The sequence below is a fragment of the Lynx rufus genome, unplaced genomic scaffold (assembly GCF_022079265.1).
Source record: "Lynx rufus isolate CCGP_SWC_20201006 ecotype Redwood Valley unplaced genomic scaffold, mLynRuf1.p SCAF_12, whole genome shotgun sequence".
Taxonomy (NCBI): domain Eukaryota; kingdom Metazoa; phylum Chordata; class Mammalia; order Carnivora; family Felidae; genus Lynx; species Lynx rufus.
The window spans coordinates 40,077,400-40,100,756 of NW_025814826.1; the positions used below are offsets into that span (position 1 = coordinate 40,077,400).

Below are 23,357 nucleotides of genomic sequence, written 5' to 3' on the forward strand. Positions count from 1 at the left end.
TCACTGCCCTAGAGACATGCATCCTTTCAACTTAGGCTAAAGCCAACAATCTCTGACGTGGTCTTCCTCTCCCTGCCTCTCCCTGCTCTAATCTCTTTTCATACTGGCTGTAGGAGTCTCATCTTGCCATAGGACTCATCTTGTGGGCTCTCTCCTCAAAAATCTTCCTGGGCTCTCTGAGGTCTACCAGAACATAATGTAAACCATGCTTCTGGTTTTAATAGCATTCAAGGTTGGCTTTATTTTGCCAATTCCTTGGTTATTCCAGCCTACTTTCAGTTCCCCGTTTCTGAATGGAAGGATTTGTTCCACAGAACTTAGCACTCACTCTCCATTGGTTTCTTAATATCTCTTTGTCTTTTCTTCTCAACACTCAATGCAAAGGAAGCAGTCATTTTCTTTTCTTTTTACATTCCCAAAGCATCTGGCCCAAACACAGTAAATAGATTATAAACACGTACTTGTTGATCTGAGGTCAATTCAAATATTTTACAATATAGAAAAAGTCACAGGTGATATTTATCCTGGGTTATTAAGGGAAACTTGGATCTTCAGATATGCTCTTGATTTTTAAGATGGAAACCAAGGAAAGAGCTACCCTCTTCTTTAACACAATGCTTAATACCACTGCCGAGGATTCTGCAAATATCAAGTGAATTGTACCAGGCACTAGAAATACAGAGTCTCTTCTCTGTCCCCTTCACTCATATCTTATTTGGGAATCAAGTTTATAAAAAATATATGAATAAAAACAAGGGAATAGGGCAGAGATAGGACTGACTTTGATAGGGACAATAAAGGATGAAATGGATAGGATTGTCTCTGGATTAAACCTAACATGACATTTCCTAGGCATCATCTATCACATTTAACTCATAGCTGGCTTAAATGTTCTTATTATGATTAGTCAATGCACGTACATACAACAGTAATAAATCAATTACACTTTTGAATTTGGTCACTGAGTGCATATTTTTGACAAAATAAGTTAGAGTTAATATATGACCAAACCAATATTTGATAGAAGTTCTTTCTTTCTTTTTTTTTTCCAGTGTCATTTAATTAAAATATTTCTGGTAGTACTTTATTACATCGTTGTCTTTCCTTCTCCCTAGTATATTTTTAAAGTTCTCTTTTTCACTCTTATTTTCTAGTCTTTTACTTGACCTCTAGCTTATATTTTTGCAGTAATTTACCCCTTATGCCCTTAAAGAAATACTTGAGGTACTTATTGGCTTTGTTTAGTGTTGCTGACGGTTTTCCCTATTGAACATGTTGCAGATTATCCTATACTTCTACCACTAATTAGAGTTTAAATTTGAAAGTAAGAACTATGGGTTTGGTTTATTGTAATGTCCACTTAGTATTGCTATTACCACTAACAGGACTAATACACATGTAGTATGACCCCTTAATATATGAAGCTAAATCAACAGGTAATTTGTAATTTTGCATAGCATTGACCAAAATGATTTCTCATTCACTAAAATTCTATAATGGCTCAAATCAAGAGAAACAAAACCGCAAAAGAGTACGTGCTGATTCATGGTATAGGCATTATTTCTCAGAGCGTGTTGCTAGTACGTCAGTCCTGTGAAATGCATGGAGAAAAAAAATGCACTCCATCCATTGTCAACAAGGACTGGGAAATGTTGTATATCAAGTGGCCCTTTAAAAGTTCTCAATCCAGGGTAGTAAAGAGATGAATTTGACTGTGTTTAATCTAGTATTTCCCTAACTCATTTGACCATGGTACTTTTTTTCCCTTAGAAAACCATACTCTGGCAGTCCCAGTGTTAGAAGAAACATACTTCAGGAAAGGCCAGTACAGAGTAAGTGCTGAAGATTTCAGAAATGAGAGAGACCACTCATAGTTGGGAAAGACCGTTATGGAAAAGGGATGTTTTGAGTTCGATCTTGAAGATTGACAAAGGGCACATTGTGAGAGTAAAAACAGGAGAGAGAGCCCAAGGTGTTCAAGGGAAGTTTGGAAGAGCCTCTTTGGGAGAAGCAGAAGGTTCCTGCAGAGTAGAAATTAGGAAACGAAAGGTTAACGCTATGTAAATGATGCTACATAGTAGAATGATTAGCAAACTATATATACGTTTCTTCTCATATAATCACAATTTCTCAAATGCTTATTTGATCATGAAACTGATTACTTAATTAAACCTTGAAGAGTAAAAAGAAAAAAAAACACTTGAGGGGCACTTGAATGTCTCACTTGGTGAGTATCTGACTTTGATCTCAGCTCAGTTCATGATCTTCTCACAGTCTGTGGGTTCAAGCTCTGTGTCAGGCTCTGTGCTGATACTGCAGGGCCTGTTTGGGATTCTCTCTCTCTCTCTCTCTCTCTGCCCCTCTCCCACTTGCACATGCTCTCTCTCTTTTTCTCAAAATAGATAAATAAACTTAAAAAAAAAAACCTGAAGGGTCTAGGCCAGTACTGTCTAATAAAGATAATGAGCTACAAATGTACTTTCCAATTTTCTAGCTGCAACATTAAAAAAGTAAAAAGAAACAGATTAACTTAACAATATATTTTATTCAACCCAACATATCCAAAATATTAACATACCACTATGTAATCAACATAAAATTATTGGGATTTTTCTCTTTTTTTGGCGACATATCTAATACTACAATACTGGATAGCACAGGTCTACCTAATAGGATAAATTAGTTCGATAAAATAGTCAATTTGGATACTTGTTTCTAAGAACATTGGCTGTGACCGAAAGTTTTAAACTCTTTAAATTGGTAAGACACATTTGCTTTATTGGTTTCTGAAATTGATGTTTTATTTTTTAGCTGGTTTTGATATAGGCAATTTAGGTGTCATTATAGATTAAAAGCGAAAACCTCAATTTTCCCTCCAAATTAGCTAATTAATGTAAATAAATTACTTCTTGCTCTCTTTTAACTATTAATAAGTTAAGAGAAGTTAGTGGCTTTGTGACAGTTAAACGCAAAGGCTCTACTACATATGCCAGCTGATTTGTAACCATATACATGTTCTATGAAACTATTTTTCAGGTTTTCAGAATTTTAAATGATTCCTCCTGCTGGTACAATTTCTTCACACTTCATCACATTTCTAAATAAGTGATCATGTAACTGAAGATTTCATGTCCTGAAGGCATTATACCAATCCTTCCAAATGCTTCAACATAAAATACAAAAAAGCAATTTTATTCGCACTTCCCATTTTTGGATCCACTAAGACCATTTGGGGGAGAAAAAACTAGAAACCTGCTCTTCTGTTTTTGTTTTCTATGAATTCTCTTTACTGAGAGCTTGTACGTTTTTTGCTAAGTTTCCAAAAGCACATTTAATCCCCGTCAGAAACTGAGTGAATATGGCACATCCTTTAAATGGAAGCTCTGGAAAAATCTGCTGCTTTAAAAAGGGAAGATGAACGCCAAGGCACCTGCTGTGCCTCTAAGCAGAGAGCTCTTCTCTAAACGACCAGTGTGGACACGGGATAAGAATGGAAAATATCCAACAACACAACACAGTCTTTGAAAGTTCATGGCTTTATTCCAGGGTTTCTGAGTGTCAGCACTATTAACATATTGGGCCGGATGATTCTTTGTTGTGGGGGGCTGTGTCCTTTACACTGTGCCCTGCACTTCTGGCCTCTACTCACCAGATGCCAGTAGCACCACCCCCACACCTGCCCTCACTCTGGGCTTGACAAACCAAAAATGTCTCCAGATATTGTCAAATGTCCTCTGGGGGACAAAATTATACTTGATAGAGAACCACTGTGCTGTTCAAAATCTGAAAATTACAGATTTAAAATTATACTATGAGCTCTAGCTTCAGAGTACAAACCCATTAATATTATCTATATCTGCTTTACCTAAGAGCTTGCAACTCTGGAAAACAGATTAGTTTCACATACTATTTTCTTGTGTCCCACCTTCTCAATCTCAATGATCTTGTTTTAGCTTGCTCTCTAATTTAAATTTAAACGCCCAACCTCATTTTTACCTGGAATCAATATACCATCATAATATCATATTGGTATATCAACATAACACATATCATTATGATATGCTGACTTTCACAGACAATCATTACATTCAACAGTGAAAAAAATGCAGCAGATTAAAATCCCTTAGATATATTTCAAGGGTATGTATTGAAATTGTTTCTCTAACGACCTGTACTCCCTAAATAAACAAGAAGGACACTAAAACTTCACCGCCTTCAATCTGGTATTCTTCAGTAGTACCACAGAGAAGACGCAGTAATTCATGTTTTAATTAGTATGTAAAACCTCTCCAGCCACATAAAATACCATGTATGAATAAAATACTTCAAAGCAAGATGCATATTTCTTTACCTCCTTTAAAATAGTTCAGAAATGAAGCATCTTATACTTAGTACAGCCTATTTCTTGTCATATGTAAAATCTGGATATTTATGAATAGTAAAAACATACTCCATGTCGTTAAGCTTCTGTATTTATTTTGGAATGACAGAACAGGTAGGTAGATGTATTATGAGGACAAGAACATGGTAATTTCATAGAGATAGCACCTGGAACAAAGCATACACAAGATTTGTTCTCTACTACCCTCTGGTGGCTTGTTAAAAAAAAAAAGTAATAGTTAAAAAAACTTAAAAAAAATTCTAATCACTGATCATCTCAATAGTATTTATTCGTAAACACTTGTGGTAGGCTTAATGAAAATTTCTCATTTAACCATGAACAGTTGCTTGAGGTGGGTATTATGACCCACATCTGATAAGGAAACAGAAGCTCAAAGTGTTGAAATAACTTGCCCAAACTGATGTACCTGGTAGAAATGGCATTCAAATTCATACCTTTTGAATGCCAAGGCTCAAGTTCATTGTGTGTGTGTGCTGCTGCTTTCCTGGGCAACTCTTAATGAGAGCTGGCCTGATACCATGGGCCTTGTAATTCCAGAAGGCTAATGGACTTTTTGGCAAAACAGTCAAGTCTTGTCATATTCTCATTTAAATTAATCAAATTCCACATTCAGTTTGAGAGAGAGAGATTTTTAATAGTGGAGCCATTTTCCAGCTTAGGCCTGAGAGTTAACTTGGGCCTAAAAATGTAAGCAATGTGTTGTTTAATACTGCTTGCTTTTGAGCTTTCTAAAAATGGTATCAAACTGTAAAAAAAACGTTTTTTATTTAAAAAAATTTTTTTTAACATTTATTTATTTTTGAGACAGAGAGAGACAGAGCATGAATGTGGGAGGGGCAGAGAGAGAGGGAGACACAGAATCGGAAGCAGTCTCCAGGCTCTGAGCCATCAGCCCAGAGCCTGACGCGGGGCTTGAACTCACGGACCGCGAGATCGTGACCTGAGCTGAAGTCGGACACTCAACCGACTGAGCCACCCAGGCGCCCCAAAAAACGTTTTTTAAATAGGTGATGTGAATCTGTTATTTCTTTCTTACATCTCACTGGGCCACGTGTGTTTCTAGTGTTTAGGGATACAAATACTTTTATTCAGGGTTCTAATTATAAGCCAACAAGTCACCCAGTATTTAACTAATGGAAGTGACCTGTTCTGATGCTAGAAGGAAATTGGCTAAATAGCGAACTTACAAACAATTTAAAGCATTTTCAAAGATAATTTGAATTCTATTATTATTGTTGTTTCTATTCTTATTTACTTCGCATGCTTTCTTTAAAACTTCAACCTAAAGTACGACGTGATCGCGCCCCCTTTGTAGGTGTGTATGTGCTGGGAGAATAGGAGGTAAGAGGTAATTTTGACGGGGTATCACACCATAATTTTCGACAGGAAAAACGAAGCTAAAAAACATATTCATTATAGTATCATTTAAAACTACAAAATAGTAAACTGTCCTTTCAGACAACTGCTGGCAAAGATGAATATATTTTAGAGGTTCTCGAGATGACTGAGCCAGGGCAACACTGAATGATAAATGTTGTTTTATCTTCAAATAAGAGAGTCCTTCAAAACAGCCACAGTGAAAAAGATTGTGCTGACAGCTCAAGTTTGATAATTTATAACTTCAAATTCCTCTTAATTTTTATTGTGTGTATTTTGTGAGAAATAATAAATACGTGTGTTTAACTCCATTACATCAGATTTTAGGTACAAATGGCCTGAGATTCGTTCACATGTCAAATATCTGAGTGCCTATGAAAGGGCAGAATTGAAAACAGAGCAAAGTTTTCACCAGGCGTAGAAATGCAGGTTTATTTCCCTGACTTATTTAATTACTTTATGAAGCAACCGATCTCTGAGATTGAAGATAATTAGTGACCCCGGTGTAAATACCTATAAAATCTGATGAAGTCAATTACATTTATGGAGTATTATTACATAAAACATATCAATGTGTTGAATTTCAAGTGGAAAACATCTTATTGTCATTTCTGATTTAGTACCATGTGAGGTTTTATTCAAACACTGTATGTTTTAATTTCTGGAATGCAAGTTAGAGATTCTACCAACGAAAAGCTCCTTTGGGTTTATTCTTTCCTCATCCCACACCTCTTTCCTCATCCCAACCTGTCCAAGAAAATGCAAGGCAGCAGAGGTTATCATTTCTTAACAAAAAAGAGCAGAGCCATTGATTTTTAGTTTGCACACGAAGGACATTTCTTTGTTAGCTTAAATCAGTGCTTATGCCTTGACTACAACTGTCTTTATGTAAGTTCTATTGACTGAGCCTGGATCCTAGCTACATATGTAACACGTGGGAAATTCATGCACACTTACACTGTCCAAGTCCTTAATAACTGATGGAATGTTCATCACAGGTACTCTTATTTTCAGTAGAAATGTAGAGGACTGGTGGGTTTAGTCTAAATGAAGGAAAGGTTAGTGATAATAGAATTGCGAGCAGAACTCTAATAAATACATTAATTTCCATGATGTAGAAATTAGATTCTGTTATTGTCTATATATATATATATATATTTATAGACAATAACAGATATATATATATATGTTATAGACAATAACAGAATCTAATATATATATACATACAAACACACACACATCAATATACCAAGAAAAACATCTAAACTGAACATGAAAATATAAAATTTTATTTTAAGGAAATTTTAAAATTCAGACTTCTCATATTTACAAAAAGAAAATTCCAGAAAACTACAATGTTACATATATTATCTTATAGATTTTTCATTTTGCAAGTCCTCCTCCCTGTCCATTTGATTTCCAAATGCCTCTTGACCCTTACAATGGTGTTTTTCCTGTAATACTGTTTTAAACGAGCCTATTGTGTACTTATTTTTTGGTTTTATGTGCACTACAGAATGAGGATATAAATGGTGGTTCATTTCTGTCATCAGTGTTTAAGTATATCTTTAAATAATATTTTAAATTAGAGAATATTTGTCTTATCTCTGCCAGGATATCAGTTTTTACCAAACAACCCTGATCCCTTCCTTTTCTTCTTCCTCCCTTCTTCCATCCTTCCTTTTCTTATATATAATATCATTCTGGGTATAACATTTTTTTTTTCTTTCTATTTTTCTCTATGGAAAGGAAAGACAGACAGAGATGGGTGGAGGGGAGGGGAGAGAGAGAGAGAGGGAGAGAGACAGAAATTGGCTTAGCTTGTGCAGGTTATCAAAGGGAATCTCAGTATAGACTTGCTTCTCTTTGAGTTCTAAGAGATAAAAGAACCTACAGGTTCTTTTTAAAGGACTGGTCAAGACAACATCTCTCAAATTATAAATCTTCTAGATGAAGCTACTTGCTCTTTGCAATTCATAGCACAGTAATTAGGTATGAAATTCCTGACTTCAAATGTGTAATGTTGGTTTTCCCCCCATAATAATTCTTTTTGATAGAGTGGATTCAAATTTTATGCAGAAAAGCATTCTTTATGGTTAAGTCATATAAGTTCAAGACAAAATTTATTTCAGATTTCTTAGGTTTTCTCCTCATTATGGGTATAGCATAGTATTTTTTTTTAAAGAGAGGAAGGCTATGTGAGTGCATATTTCATAAGCTTCTTATTCATTATTCATACCATTAGAGATAGAAGGAATATATATATACACATGGAGAATTCTCTCAGATGTGCCCTCTGAGAAGTATACTCAGTCTAAACCTCAAGGGTCTCTTTCAGTGAGGGCTGGAGGGAAGACAAGAAGACAGCAGACGGCCTTCCTAGGGATATACTGATAGTAATGCTCCAATGGGTCCAGTGTCAATGGAATTTAATTTTTGGCCACATGAATTAGGCCAATAGCACTTTACCCCAAAATGCTTTGAGTAATTGCAGTATTTGAAAAGTTTCAAACTAGTTTTATTCTATGTTTCAGAAATATTATTTCTTGAAATATGAAAATAAAACAGTCTCTTATTTCGAAGGACTTATGTCACTTATTTATTTACTTATATAAACTGGACTCATGCTTCTTGAAAGAATGTACAGCTGATTTAGGCCTATGAGCTAATTAATATGCATTGAAGATGCTGTGGGTACTTTATAAATATTTCATTATAAAAATGAGGATAGCATATTCCTCCTCCACTTGAATTAAAAAGAACTTATTAGTTCTTTTTGAAAAACCCATTTATGAAGTCAAAATGAGTCAATAAACTGAGTGCTAAAATATACTACATAATTCAAGAATAGGAAGGAAAATCTTTGTCCTTAATATCAGATTATATTTTTACCTGAACCATCTATATAATTTCAGTCATAAATGAAATATTAAAAATAAAACTAAGAAATAAAAATGAATTTTAGAAGCAACCTTTTTCTGCACCTTGTTTCTGCATATACCTGATACAGATTCTTAGTTATTTTCTCAGAAAAACACTTACTGACATTAATAAATTATCACGTAGTTGGTTATCATTATTAGAAAGAATGTAACAAACACAAGTAATTTTAAGGTTGCTGTGCATTTAATAAACCGTAGTTGAGCAACTTAGAATCTGGGGTCTCAGTATCAATGGCAGGTGTCTTAACTCTAAGTTCACAGTACAGCATCAGGTTCTTTACACACAAAATATAAATTAGCAAGAATTCAAATGAAATAGAAAAAGCATAAGTAACTTCAGTATTAAGATTTATAGCTTGATTTCCAGAGGTTGTCTGATTAAAAATGATTTAAATATTTTCTTAATAAATTGGGCTGTGGACATGGCATCCAACAGGGAATGGGATTTTTTTGTATAATTAAGAATGTGTCAGTTTGGCATTTAGTGGATTGCTTTGGCAGTAGTTAGTTGTTATCAACATTTAAATTGGCTAAGATCCTAGAGTGTACATTGTGGAAAAATCTCTCTCTCTCTCTCTCTCTCTCTCTCTCTCTCTCAATCTCTGTTAGGGAAGACAAAGAAAAAAAAGAGCAAGAAATATGTATTTGGAAAGAGGCAAGTGATATACATATATATGAGTTAAGATTTGGGTTGGAAGCTTTTTAAATAACTTGTGTCAATAAATGACAATGTTCATAAAACTAAGAGAATTTAAGACACTTTAAAATAATATATACAAATTTATCCCTGAGAACTTTTCAATCAAAAAATTTGAGAGAACTCAAATAATTTTAAATGTTTTCTGCATTTGAAATAAGGATGCTTTTTAGTCATTTCTCTTATTTTTAATGTTTAGGCAAATTAATATACCTTGTATTTTCTGCATGATTTCTTAGTTACTCTGAATTCCTTAAATTATTTTGAAGTGAATTACAAAGAAAAATGCATCATATTCCACACAGAGCTCTGAATTAATCCACTTGAAAAAAAAGAGGAATAAACACAATAGATGAGACATGATAGCTTTTTCATACCTATTGCCTGAAGAAAACCATTCTTTTTTTTTTAATTTTTTTTTAATGTTTATTTATTTTTTGAGACAGAGAGAGACAGAGCATGAATGGGGGAGGGTCAGAGAGAGGGAGACACAGAATCCGAAACAGGCTCCAGGCTCCGAGCTGTCAGCACAGAGCCCGACGCGGGGCTCGAACTCACAGACCGCGAGATCATGACCTGAGCCGAAGTCGGCCGCTCAACCGACTGAGCCACCCAGGCGCCCCAAGAAAACCATTCTTTATGGTTAAGTCAAATAAATTTAAGACAAATTTTATTTCAGATTTGGAATAAATATTTGGAAAAAATAAATTTAGGATGTTTTAATATTAAAATTAATCAGCTAAAGAAGGAAGGGGAAAACTAACTTAGATCAAGCATAAATCATGCTAGACATTTAAACATGCATTATCCCATTAACTCTTTCAATAACCCTCTAAGTAAAGTAGTAATCTAGTCAGTTGTTCTAGATGAGGAAACTGGTTGGGTGTTGCCCAAACTTCCGGAATGAGATGCATCACAGGGACAGGAGAAGTGTGATAAGCATTGCTGAATAACTCACACTCTACTTTTTATCTTTAGATATAGATATACTGAGACGTGGGAGAGTAAAATTAAACACCCTTTTACATTTTACTTTTCCATACCTGCCTCCAAATACATCAGCATTTAGATAAAACATCTTGTTTTACAAGTTAAAACTAAATATACTTGCACCCCTATGAATTTCATGCATCATTACCTGCAACTAAAGAATGTTGGATTAACTTTGATATCTCCCTGCTTCTCTCAAAAGTATATAAATCACTCTAGTATTTGATATTGTTGTCTGGGGTGGAGAGGAGAGCAGTGACAAAAGACTTTAAAATATGCAGGGAAATAATTCCTTCTCAGGCAGTGGTTCTCAACCACTGAGTAAATCTTAGAATTCCCTGGGAAACTAAAAAATACTGATGCCTGGGACCCATCAGGTGATTGTAATGTGCAGCTAAGGTTAGAAAACATTGCTTTTAGTTTCCATCCACAACAAAGGTACTGTTCTTTTACAACTGCTTTGCTCTTTCACTCATGTGACCTCAAATAAGATGAGTTTAGGGGCAACAGGGGGTGTGGGGAATTAGGAATAGCTTTCTGTTATTAGCTAGCAATGAGATACCTCGGATAGTAACAATAATTACCATCTCTCTGGCATAGCTTTCAGAACTTTTGCTACAACAGTCTACACCTTAATGGAATGCACCATAAGGCACCAGACAACAACCCTTTTCCCCCTTGCTGAGGTGGGAGTTTAACGGGCTTTCACTTAATGTCAACAGGGATCGGAGCCCCCAGGAAAGCAGCTATATTTAAATACAGATTCACCTGCAAGACTCTCCATCAAGTTGTAAATTGTTAAATTCATGGCAGCTACTTTTGAAAATCTACATACTAGATAATTTAGCAATAAAAAATACAGCACTTTTACTTAACAGCAAACAGAACATTTTAGTCCTGATGTGAACATTCTCAACCAGAGGAACATGTATAAATGGTCATAGGCTACAGAAGCACTCAATCTATACAACCTCAAAACAACTAACATAACACATTCAAAATAATTTAGTCAAAATGCTTCTAGATCAAGAGCATTATTTTTCAGTTACATTCTAAAGCAAAGTCTGCAGTATAAAATTGTGGAGTCTGGAATAAACTCTGGATAGAAACTCACTGAGACTAAATTACTCACTCAACTGCTATCTAGCTGGCAAGTGTAGGAATGGCCACATGCCACCGTAGTCAGTTTTCTCCTTGTCAACCAGATCAGAGATACTCATGGTGAAGAACACAAGTAGTTTACATGGCTGGATAAAAGGAGAGCCGCATTCTAACAAAATGACAAATTAAAATTTCATAACATATGTGGTGCCTGGGTGGCTCAGTCGGTTAAGTGTCAGATTTCTGCTCAGGTCATGATCTCATGGTTTGTGGGTTCCAGCCCCACATTGGGCTCTGTGGTGACTGCTCAGAGCCTGGAGCCTGCTTCAGATTGTGTGTGTGTGTGTGTGTGTGTGTGTGTGTGTGTGTGTCTGCCCCTCTCCCACTCACACTCTGTCCCTCTCTCAAAAATAAACATCAAAAAAAATTTTTTGTAACACATGATTTGTAAATTTTTTTTGCAGTAATCATAAATCAAGCAATATAAATTCTTCACTGTTTAAATGCTCACTTGGAAACTTAAATTGCCTCCAAAACTAGGTTTTTCTGGAAAAATCAGTGGCATCTCATAAAATATGGTTTAGTTAGCCACAATTTAACCTTGACAGATCTCTGACAAAAATATAACCCCTTACCAAAACAAATATTCCTCCCTCATCACCAAAAGCAAACTTACCTATTGGGAAGGGGAAGTAATAAAAAAAAAAATCACTGCTCAGGCAAATATAGTTATATCAGGCTTCAGTTCAGGAGCCAGTGGTTGGAGACTTGTTTAAATGAACCCAAGAGTCAAAATGGCTGTGGTTACCCTCTAAAGGGAAACCAGAGCAATCTGTACTGGTAGGTGGTGTTTCTGGGCACTTCCACTTTGTTCTAAGTAGAATGCTAATGTTAAAGTCACACTTTATATTCATGCTTGCTCAGGGAACACTGATGCAGCCTGACAAAGCTTCCAGCTTAAATGTCCTGATGGGGAAAAACTAAGACCTAGATATGGAACTTTCCTTGTGTACTAGTAAATCTGAACAATTGGAAATCTGTGGTCACATTAACATGATCTCATCTCCTTTAAAAGATAAACCGGGGACATTGAGGAAAGAAATTTCCCACTTCTTGTAAATGTCCACTACGGAAGTGAAAGATGTGTCTTTGAATTTTTTTACCTCTTTCTTCTCCTTGCTGTGCAAAATTTTCATTGGCAGATAAAAGCAGGTAGTGTAAAAAGAAAAAAAAAATTCCTTAGGGCAGTGAAATATAGATCAAGGCATAGCATAATGGGATAAAAAATGCTATGAAAAAGTTAAGGCCATGAAGAAGAAAAAAACCCTAACAATGTAATTTATTCATGTGTTAACATGATATGTTTAAAGTAAGAAGTTTAATTTCAAATCATTTTTAATACTGTTTTTCACTGTACTGGAGGAATATAAAGCAAACCAAAGAGATAAGGCATTATCATGGCCCTAAGAAAATCCAAAATGAAGAGTTTTTGGAAAAACAGAAATTGACAACCGTTAAATATTATTGATGTTGGTATATCCTAATGAATAATGAAGTGTGGGAGTAAAATATGAAAATTCCCAAGCTCTACTTCAAATAGGTTAAAAATATTTGCCAATTCAGCCTCCATGATGCACATTATTCAAATACACAAACTTGTAATGTGTGCACATTTTATTGATACGCTAATTATAAAGTTGAAAAATACATTCATTTCTAAGTCAGTATTTGTATTCTTTTTTATTTATTTATTTTTTTAAATTTTTTTTTCAACGTTTATTTATTTTTCAGACAGAGAGAGACAGAGCATGAACGGGGGAGGGGCAGAGAGAGAGGGAGACACAGAATCGGAAACAGGCTCCAGGCTCTGAGCCATCAGCCCAGAGCCTGACGCGGGGCTCGAACTCCCGGACCGCGAGACCGTGACCTGGCTGAAGTCGGACGCTTAACCGACTGCGCCACCCAGGCGCCCCAGTATTTGTATTCTTATATGTCATTAACTGGGAGAAACATCAATCCTTTCCCCCCTCCATCTGAGCTCTGTCGTAGGGCTACTGAGGGAAAAGCCCATTTCAGCACCATGGACAAAGGAACTGAAGCACTCAGCCTTACTCTTGGGATCTACAGGAAATGTTCCCCTTAGGTTAAAATGTAAGAAATAACTTCATAGTAGCCATCTTCCATTTTAATATGTTTTAAGGATCAAATGAATACAAAAGAATGTTCAGCTCGATAATACAAAGTTTATACTTTTAAACCCTTCTATCTTATGGAAAAACATAATGGCACTCCTAAAGACATGCATCATTCTGATAAATCCATTTAAGTGTCATTAGGTTTAATGGTTCCTACTCAGTCAGACTATTATACTATACCTTTTAGAGTTAACTTAATGCGTATTAATGGTGTGAAATTGAAGAAATTATGAACTGAGTTTCCCTGGGCACAGGTTAAACCAGAGAAGAAGGCAGAGGACAGGTTAATATTACCTTCTACCCCATTCTTCATTTGCACTACAAAATATGGCAGCTATGCCCTTGGGAAAGAAATGCTCACTGTTAGTAAGTTGAACTTAAATTGATTTTTATGGTTTTAAACTTAGGTAACTGTCTTTGACTGGGTCACCAAAGGTTTTCAGTTTTCTTCAGGGAATAAGAAAATATGTGCACTTCTGAGATTAAGTTCATATTTTATTTCATAGTTTCAGACAAATAGATAACCTGCCACTTCCTTCCCTTTCTGTATTCATATTACAAATTCAACTTAGAGGGTCATTCAGGATATTTTTATATGTATTATTTAGATACACATTATTTTATAAGCTCTCCTTCACATTATCACCATGTATCACACAAAATAGTGGTATTTATTTAATCCATTTAAAATTTGAGCTAAATATTATGATAATAAGTACTATTACTATTAATGTAAAAAATTGAAAAAGCCAAAGTTCTGGTCCCAGGCACACTTGATACAGCAAAACTATGGGTCATAATATCAGGAAGATGAGAATCGAATTTTGAACTATAACCTCCAAAATATTAAGCTTCTGATTTTGGCTCAGATCATGATCTCACCATCAGTGAGTTTGAGCCTTGTGTCAGGCTCTGTCTGACAGCTCAGAGCCTGGAGCCTGCTTCAGATTCTGTGTCTCCCTCTCTCTCTCCCCTTCCCCCACTCACACTCTGTCTCTGTCTCTTTCTCAAAAACAAACATTAAAAAAAATGAAAATAATATTCATTTTAATTATGTTTGGAGAAAGAAAAGTATAAAATCATTACTTGTTGCAGTTTATCTATTATTGATGGGTGACTAAAAATACAAAATAGAACTTTGTAGTTACTCTTTTGCTTTTCTATCAAGCAAAAATGATTTCCAAACTAAAAAGGATAGAATAAAACTTGGCAAAGGAGACTAAATCTCAAGTCAAGTGATGCTACTAGTGTCTCTGAAGGTATTTAGTTCATTTGACAGACAAATTATGTTCTAGGTTTTATAATCTTACCGTTTACAAATAGGATTATGACACTATTAATGTTTTTCAAGAATCTTGGAGATGAGGAGAGATGCCAAGAGGGAACAAATCTAGAAAGGAAACCTATAGTTTTGAGTTTCAAAAATTAAAGAGTCTGTAAAACATTGGTGAGACTAAAATAAAATATTAGGCAATATTCTGGCACAAATTAATAAAAAGATGGTTTGTGAGTTCTTAGGAAAGCAAAACGTAATAGTTAGAAATTAGCTTGGGCTCCAAAGAATAACTTGGGTAAGCTAAGTTCATTTTTCTTTTTTTTTAAAGATGGGGTTAAGACTAGTAAATCTGAAAAAAATATTTAGGACAAAAGTCAAAAACTTAGAAGCTTACTTAATCCAGGTAATTAACACAAGTGAGCTAAGTGGCCCAGTATGCCAGCGCACTATCAAATGCAATGGCAATGGGCACTGCGAAGAAAAGAGATTATGCTCTGCTGGGTTATACTCAGCTCTAACCGTATTATTTATTTTCCAGGGAAATCATAAATCCAGGATTTCTTTATAAATCCTCTTGATTAAAAAAATTCTAACTGCAACCTTTTATTAGTGAATACTCCCCTGATTTTTAAAACAAAATACATCTGCAGACTGAATCTGGCTCATAGGCTGCCAACTTGGGACACGTGGCAAAACATATGGAACCCAGTGAGGCATCTGGCAAGGTTTCACATGATATCATTATTGAGAATTTCTGGTTGGGTGACAATAGAGATACTGCAATTAGGTGTGTTCAAATTTAATCAATATTAGGATAGTTAGATCTTCCCAATGATGAAATAGACTGCCCTTAAACCAGAAGTATTCACTTTAACTACAATTTGGCAATTCACAAAATCATATGGAAGAATAATTTGGGGCTGAATTTTGAATTTAATGCTAATAATTTCTCATAAATGTAAATACGTTCGTGTGTATATGTATTTAGTCTTTTATTCACTCATTCATTTGAAAGTGTTTACTAAAAACCTAATATCGTCAAGCGTTGTTATAGGTGCTGGGATACAACAGGAACAAAAATCTCAGTTCTATGGGGTCTGCATTCTATATTTGCCCCAGTTTGGACATTAAATTATATAGGCACTCTAGGAATGTTTCCCTTTGTGGGTTAATTTTATACTGGAATTTTCCTATGTATTCAGCATGGGACATGAAATTATTTGGGTGAACAGCACATTACAATGTGACAAACAGGTGTTGTTACCTAATGCATTTATTCATTCATTTAAATTTTCTTTCTAAAATATTCACTATACAATTGTCACTCCACATGCACGTACATGGTGAATACTTTGCTGACTCAGCCCAAATGCCCTACATTATCTTTGATTAGCCTTTCATAAACTTAAATAAATTAGAGAAGAGGTTGAAATCATCTGTCATCTAGCAGTGACTGTTCCAACAACAATATCATCCTCTTTAAGGAAAAACATCTTGTCTTTATTTTTTAGTCTCTTCGTGCTGTGGCCAACTGTAATCCCAAAATGAGGTGGTCTAGTGATAGACCTATGAATGAATTTGTCCTACTCCAACTTCTTGTCTTTCTATTTGTATTGGTGATAGGGTAAAGAAAACATTTTTAAAAATGTTTTATATCTAAGTATCTATATCTAAGATATTTTATATCTAAGCAATTTTGACATCCAACACGGGCCTTGACTATAACACTGAAATTAAGAGTCACATGCTCCACCAACTGAGCCAGCCAAGCACCCCAAGAAAAGATGCTTTTAAATTACCACATATTACAAATAATCCAATCTGATTTTGTTAATAATTCAGATTTTTTGAAATAAAGGGTCAGGAAAAAATGGGGGATTTAGAATGTGACTGAGTTAATCTCTCCTTACACCAATTTAGTCATGCTCAAAGAATGAACATTCTTTTCTCTCAAATATGGATTTTGTGTTAGGTAAGCTTTAGGAAGATATTTTTCTATGGTCCAAGAAGCATGCCAATATTTCTTGAGAAACAAAGTTAAAAACAAAGCAACAGATCCTTTTAATGCTTGCAAATAGGTTATTTAAATAAGAAAGAATCACAGCCCTGATGAATGCCTTTGTAAACCACATGTTGTTATGGTAAATGTTTGTCTTTTCCTTTTAAAAAGAAAGATTTTATATTTAAGTAATCTCTATACCCAACGTGAGGCTCAAACCCACAACCCCGAGATCAAGGGTTGCAGCTCTACTGACTGAGCCAGCCAGGCACCGGTCTTTTCCTTTCTGGTGAGTGAATATTCTCACTTAAGTTTGATGGTCATAAAAGCTCATTTTGGAACCAGCAGAAGCACAAGGAGTTGAAAGCAATTTTAGGAATGCTGTTATATTTTTTCCATATTCATCTACTGATATTTCTCATATAGTTTTTCAACTTCACTTGAAGAATGCGAAGGTCTTCTCATCCATGGACATTTTTTAAAGGGATTTCTATACCAAATCAAATGCCTTATAGTTTAAGTAAACTGAGTTAATATACTCTGAGAGACTGAAAAAGCCCGCAGACATATGACTTGGTGATTAAGCCTGAGACACAGCTTGTATAGTCATTACCATAAATTATAGAAATAAAAACCAAATATTGATTCTAGTTTCTACAGAGCTAAATATATTTGCTGAGATGCTTCACTCCAATAAAAAATGAAAGTACTTTTAGGAATCGTTTATAATTTAAAAAGCTTAAGAAGGGGTGCTTGGGTGGCTCAGTTGGTTGAGCATCCAACTTCAGCTCATGGGTTCAAGTCTTGCATTGGGCTCTGTGGTGACCACTTGCTCAGAGCCTGGAGACTGCTTCGGATTCTGTGTCTCCTCTCTCTGCCCCTCCCTGGCTCACACTCTCTCATTCTGTCTCTCAAAAATAAATAAGTGTAAAAAATAAAAAAGCTTAATGAAAACTGTTTTTTTCTAGAAGGGATAAAAGGTCATTTTTAAATCACTACTAGGATGTGAAGCAACCTAGTCTCTCTCCATTCTACCACTGATCACGGGCTGCTCTGTGGAGCTAGGTGTGCTTCCCTCACCACCGCCTTGGCACCTCATGGAGCTTTGCCATTGTACCGCATCCCTGGTACACTGAATATACCACTGGTGGGAGCCAGGATGATTTTAAATGGCTCATGGATAGGTCTCTTTCAAATTTATACATTTATTTTTATGTATTTGGAGAAATATAACACACACATAAAACTTGGTATTTCATGGATATTATTGCCTAGATGAAGGCTAAGTAAAAAAAAAATGTATCAATATCAATTTTGGTGATATTAAGCAAACAATAGTACAATTTGTATTTAGAAATGGTAGAAATTATGACATGTACTAGAGTAACTGAAGTTCTGGAAATAGTGCCTCCCCCACTGGAGAATGGTATTTCTTTGGTCAGAAGTGTGTATACGTGAACCTTCCTTTCCTCTGCCAGGACCTGCGAGAACCTCAGTCTACAGGACCACTGAAGCTTTAGTTTTCCATCTCCTTTCAGAATGTGTTCTAGGGCTTCTGCCATTGGTAGCCAACCCTGTAAAAGAAACTTCACCCTGAAATCGATGAGGGTAGCTCTAAAAATCCGCAAAAAACCTTTTCAGATATTTTAATTAGTTTACACTCCTGAATTTCCACAAAGAGAAAAGTCATTATGAGCATCAGATTCTTTCTAAAGGAAGCCTATGTCCTCCCATCACGTCTGCTTGGTGATATCTCTCCATTCAATCACTTGAAGCACAGAAAACATCCTGCCAAGAGGAGGAAAGACCAATTGTAGACCTAAGACCTCAGTATTTTCATGTAGGAATAAATAAGAAAGAAAAACACCTGGCTGTTATTTTAGCACAATAACTATTTAAAGACAACACTTTCTTCCTATTTTCTAAAATTTTAAATAAATTACCTATATTTACTATCTCTTGCTAAGATGCTATTTAGTATCTCCAAGGATATACTGATATCCTAGCATAAGCAGTAATACCTCAGGAGTGTATATGGTCTTTTTAAATATCAAATCAGCAAATATTCAGGCATTAGTTTGTATCACATACTTAAAAATGGCATATACAGTAAAAAGCAAGGCATTTTGTATACAATTCAGATTTAGCAAAATAGCCAATGTTGGATTTTGAAACACTTACAAAATTACTTTGAAAAGACCTTTTTAGGGGCACCTGGATGGCTCACTCAGTTGGGCTTCTAACTCTTGATTTTGGCTCAGGTCATGATCTCGAGTTTGGTGGGATTGGGTCTCCAAGTCGGGATCTGTGTTGGCAGTGTGGATCCTGCTTGGGATTCTCTCTCACCCTCTCTCTCTGCCCCTCCCCTGGCTCCCAAATGCACATGCTCTCTCTCTCTCAAAATAAATTAAAAAAAAAAAAAATAAACCTATTTATTCTGAAATAATTATAGATTCATAAGAAGTTGCAAAGACAGCAAAAATCCATATATTCTTCACCCAGGTCCCCCCAATGACTCTCAAAATAAATTTTAAAAATAAAAATAAAAATGAACCTGTTCTGAAATAATTATAGATTCATAAGAAGTTGCAAAGACAGCAAAAATCCATATATTCTTCACCCAGTTTCCCCCCAATGACTGTATCTTGCATAACTATGGCATAATATCAAATCTAGGAGACTGACATTAGTGCAATGTGTGTGTATAGCTCTATATTTTATCACATATGTGGATTCATATAACCATCATCACAATCAAGATACACAGCTATTCCATCATCACAAAGATCTCCTTCATGATACCTCTTTATAATCACAGACCTCTATACTGCATCTCTAAGACCTGCCAGGCACTCATCTATAAAATTACTCATTTATGCTTATCTCTTACATATTTTTACTAAAATATGAGAAAACCACAGGACTGGGTATTGGGAAGTAGCTAGTTCTAAGTTTGCCACTAGCTAAGTCATGCCCTTGAACAATTCACTTACTCTCTATAGCCTCAATAGCTCATTTATAAAAATGAAGGTTCGGACTCTTTTTCTTTGGGGTGGAGGAGGGCATCAGCATTTAAGAACTCGTGATTATTGCTCTTAATTATGATAGATATCACTTTAAAGATTATTAAATGCAAACCAAGTTAAGAAAATGTGATTTAAAGATGTAAAGCTCAAAAAGAATTAAATGTATTTCAATGTATTCTGCATTAAAATAGTGTCATTGTCAAACAACTTCAGTAACCAAAAGTTGCATTATGATAATATATTGTTGCTTTAAAATCTGAAACAAATAAAAACACGATGTGACTTGTACTCATCTCTCAAGGGACAAGGGGCTACTGTTCCTCCAAATGTACAGGTGGAGAAAACTTGCCACTGGGATTACCAGACTCCCTTTGCTCCCAAGGTCACCCTTTGGGGAAGAAGCAGCAAAGATGCCTAAAATGTGCCTGGCCAAGTATCTGAGCTGGCAATGCTGCAGCAGAAAACTTAAGTAGAAGATTCTGGACTTTGGGGTTCAAATTTGGCCCTTTTCTGAGATGGGAGATTCAGACAGAGCTGCTCTTTGCTTCTGCAACCAGGGTCTGGGGCCAGGGGTTCAAGGACCTGTAAGGAACCTAGCAGTGGAATTTTCTGCTTTCCTTGAGGTCACTCCTTGCTCCACACTAGAGAACATAAAAACAACAGAAGAGCAGTTTTTCCCAACTGACTCATTCCATATAAAGCTTTAAGAATCTCTTCTCATGAACCATTTTAAGCTTACTGATGTCTTCCTCTCTACAATTTACTCATCTTAAATTCAAGCCTGCTGATTTGAGCTCATCAGCTGTGCCCTTCAACAACATATTGATGAATATTCGGTCCTCACTCTTCACCTCAAATAGTCTGTATGAAAAATCCCCAAGGAAGCAGAAACTTGAAAGTGTCGTCTGGGGACTATGGGCCATCCATGTCTTTGGAGAGATCTACCAAGGCTTTCTTTTGGGATAGCACCAATTCCTTACTGAAGGAACCTTCCTTATCAAAAGGCACCATTTCCAAGCTCCACTCTCGAGGACAATGAGTAAAGGGGCATCCAAAACCTATGGCCTGGCCAACCTTGCCTGTTGTCCCAACCACCTCAATGACCAAATTGGGCCACCGTGGTCTCTATCCGCGTGCTGCGAGTCCCCCTTTTCCACGACCTCTCCCAAGCACCCTGACGCCCCACCTCATCCCATGCGGATCCGGGGTGTTCTCCGCTCTCATTTGACCCAAGAGGCCCTCTCGTGCCCGCGGGCACTGGCAACGGAGCCCGCACAGACGCCCAATCTTACCCTTTCTCTCCCAGAAGGGCCCCATCGCGCCGTCCAGGAGGAGGCATCCACGCGCGCCCGGGAGGCCGGGGCCCGGCTGGGCCGGGGTCGGGCGCGCACTGGACCCGGCGGCGCCGCCGGTGCGCGCTCAGGCTCCGGGAGCCCGGCCCGGCCCGCTCCGCCCGCGCCAGCCCGGGCGGGACACGTGGTGCCTCGGCCGCCCGCGCTCTGGGCGCCCGCGGCCTCTGGGCCTCGGCAGCCTGCTCGGCCGCAGCAGGGGCTGCGGACGCTGCGGGGAGAAAGGCGGGGACCGAAAGGGCGGGCTCCGGGAGGTGGGGCGCCGCGACGTGGGCGCCGTGAGGGCCGCACGCGGGGGGCACCGGGGGCCTGCTTCCGGGGCTCGCGACCCGCGGGCTCCGTCCGGGTCTCTGGAGAGCAGCGGGTTGCGCCGCAGGCTGTTTCCCGGGGCCGCTCGGGGCGGGGGCGGCGCACTGCAGAGGCTCCGGGTCGCCGCCCGTTGAGGGAAACGGTGGGGGGCCGGAGCGTCTGCTTGCACAACCCCCTTCTCGGGCCCGCCGGGGATCCCGGAGCGGCTGCGGGTCTGGGGCCGGCGTCCGCCTCGCGGTCTTCACTCACCGCTGAAAACGAATACCCTGTCCGCGCGTGGAGATGCAAAGCACTTAAAACCGCAGCGGGGACCCGAGTTGCCCTTTAGGACAGACTGTCGCTCCCTGGGAAGATTCCTCTCGCGACCACAGCCTGTTGTCTGGGGACAGCTAAGGAGAACACTGCCCAAAACTGGACCTGAAGCCACAAGCTCTTTCCAACTTCACCAGTGACCTTGGACGCCTCTGCTAAACAAGGTGTCTCTGTTGAATTTCCTGATTCTGGGGATAAACGTGGCTATTCACTTTCTAACTCTACGGAGGTAATAGCGATTGGGTTAAAATAATAATAAAGCACTCCAGACTTCTTTATAGCAACTGCAATATAGCTATAATTTGTATTGACTTTAGGTTAAGATTCTTTCCTCAGAATTGCCAGAGCCCCAGGTAGCCCCATCTAGGACTTTCAGCTTTACTAAAGAGCCTCATGATGAGACTGATTGCATCATTTTGTCTTACCTTAGTTGAGGGTCAAAGGGCAGCCACCACAGTCTGGCTAAGGGCTCTTCCTGGTGAGTTTCTTGTTGTGTTATTTGTTCACTCTTAGATCAGTCTTCATTTTTACCCCTAAACAGAGCTTTCTGTACAGAAGAATCCTTACCCTGACTGTTTTCTCCTTACCCTGGCTCCCCTTCTCAACCATATTCACTAGAGTTTAGCACACATAGTCAGCTTGAAGTGTAACAGACTTCTATTTATGTGTGAGAGAACTCAATACAGTTGAAACCATCAGTCTCACATTACTTGGCAAATGTTAAATGCATGAAACATCTTATTCTGTTGTCCCAGCTTATTTTCCTTCGGTATCACTTCTACTTCTGTCTGATCATAAGGCTCATAAGATTTCTTCTCTCTTATATTTCCTAAGTCTTGGAAAGCCCCTCCTTCATGAAAAAAGAAGGTTCATGACACAATGGAACCCCATCACAAAAGAAATCTTCTTTTGCCGAATCTTGACTTTACTAGATCATAGTATGTACCCTTTTCACCTCCATTCAAGGTCCTAGTGGTTTACGCCTCTTTGACCTTCAACAGAGATAAATCTGCCCCTGTGGCTTCTTGTCAAAACTGCTGTCTGCACCAGCGTCTCCTTCACCTGCTTGGCATATGGTCTTTTGGGACAGCGTCCCAGGAATTTGTTTTTTTCTCTTCCTTCTCATAATCCAGGCTTCCAGGCCCTCTGCATCAGACATTCCTGTATAATTTCCATTGAATCCCTTTTAGTTCTTTATAAGATTGTTGTAAAGATAAAAAGGAAAGTACCTGGAAAGTGCCTGGAAATGTAGGACTATTGGGTTAAAGATAACCAGTCTCATGCCCTTGCAGGTTTACAGCTTCCTTTAGAACAGGGATTCCCACCCATTTGGAAGGAAATATTACTACATTTTTATTCTGAAGCCTTCTGAGCACAGGGAA

The 23,357-nt window shown here is 37.5% G+C and overlaps 1 protein-coding gene across 1 annotated transcript in view; it reads right to left on the minus strand.

Annotated features, from left to right (window-relative positions):
• Positions 1–21,375, minus strand: part of SYBU (syntabulin) — a 117,379-nt gene extending 96,004 nt beyond the window's left edge. Inside the window, exon 1 of the mRNA XM_047073794.1 lies at positions 21,298–21,375. The gene's annotated coding sequence lies outside the window, so the exon portion shown is untranslated. The remainder of the gene's footprint in view (positions 1–21,297) is intronic.
• Between the last annotated feature and the right edge of the window lie 1,982 nt (positions 21,376–23,357).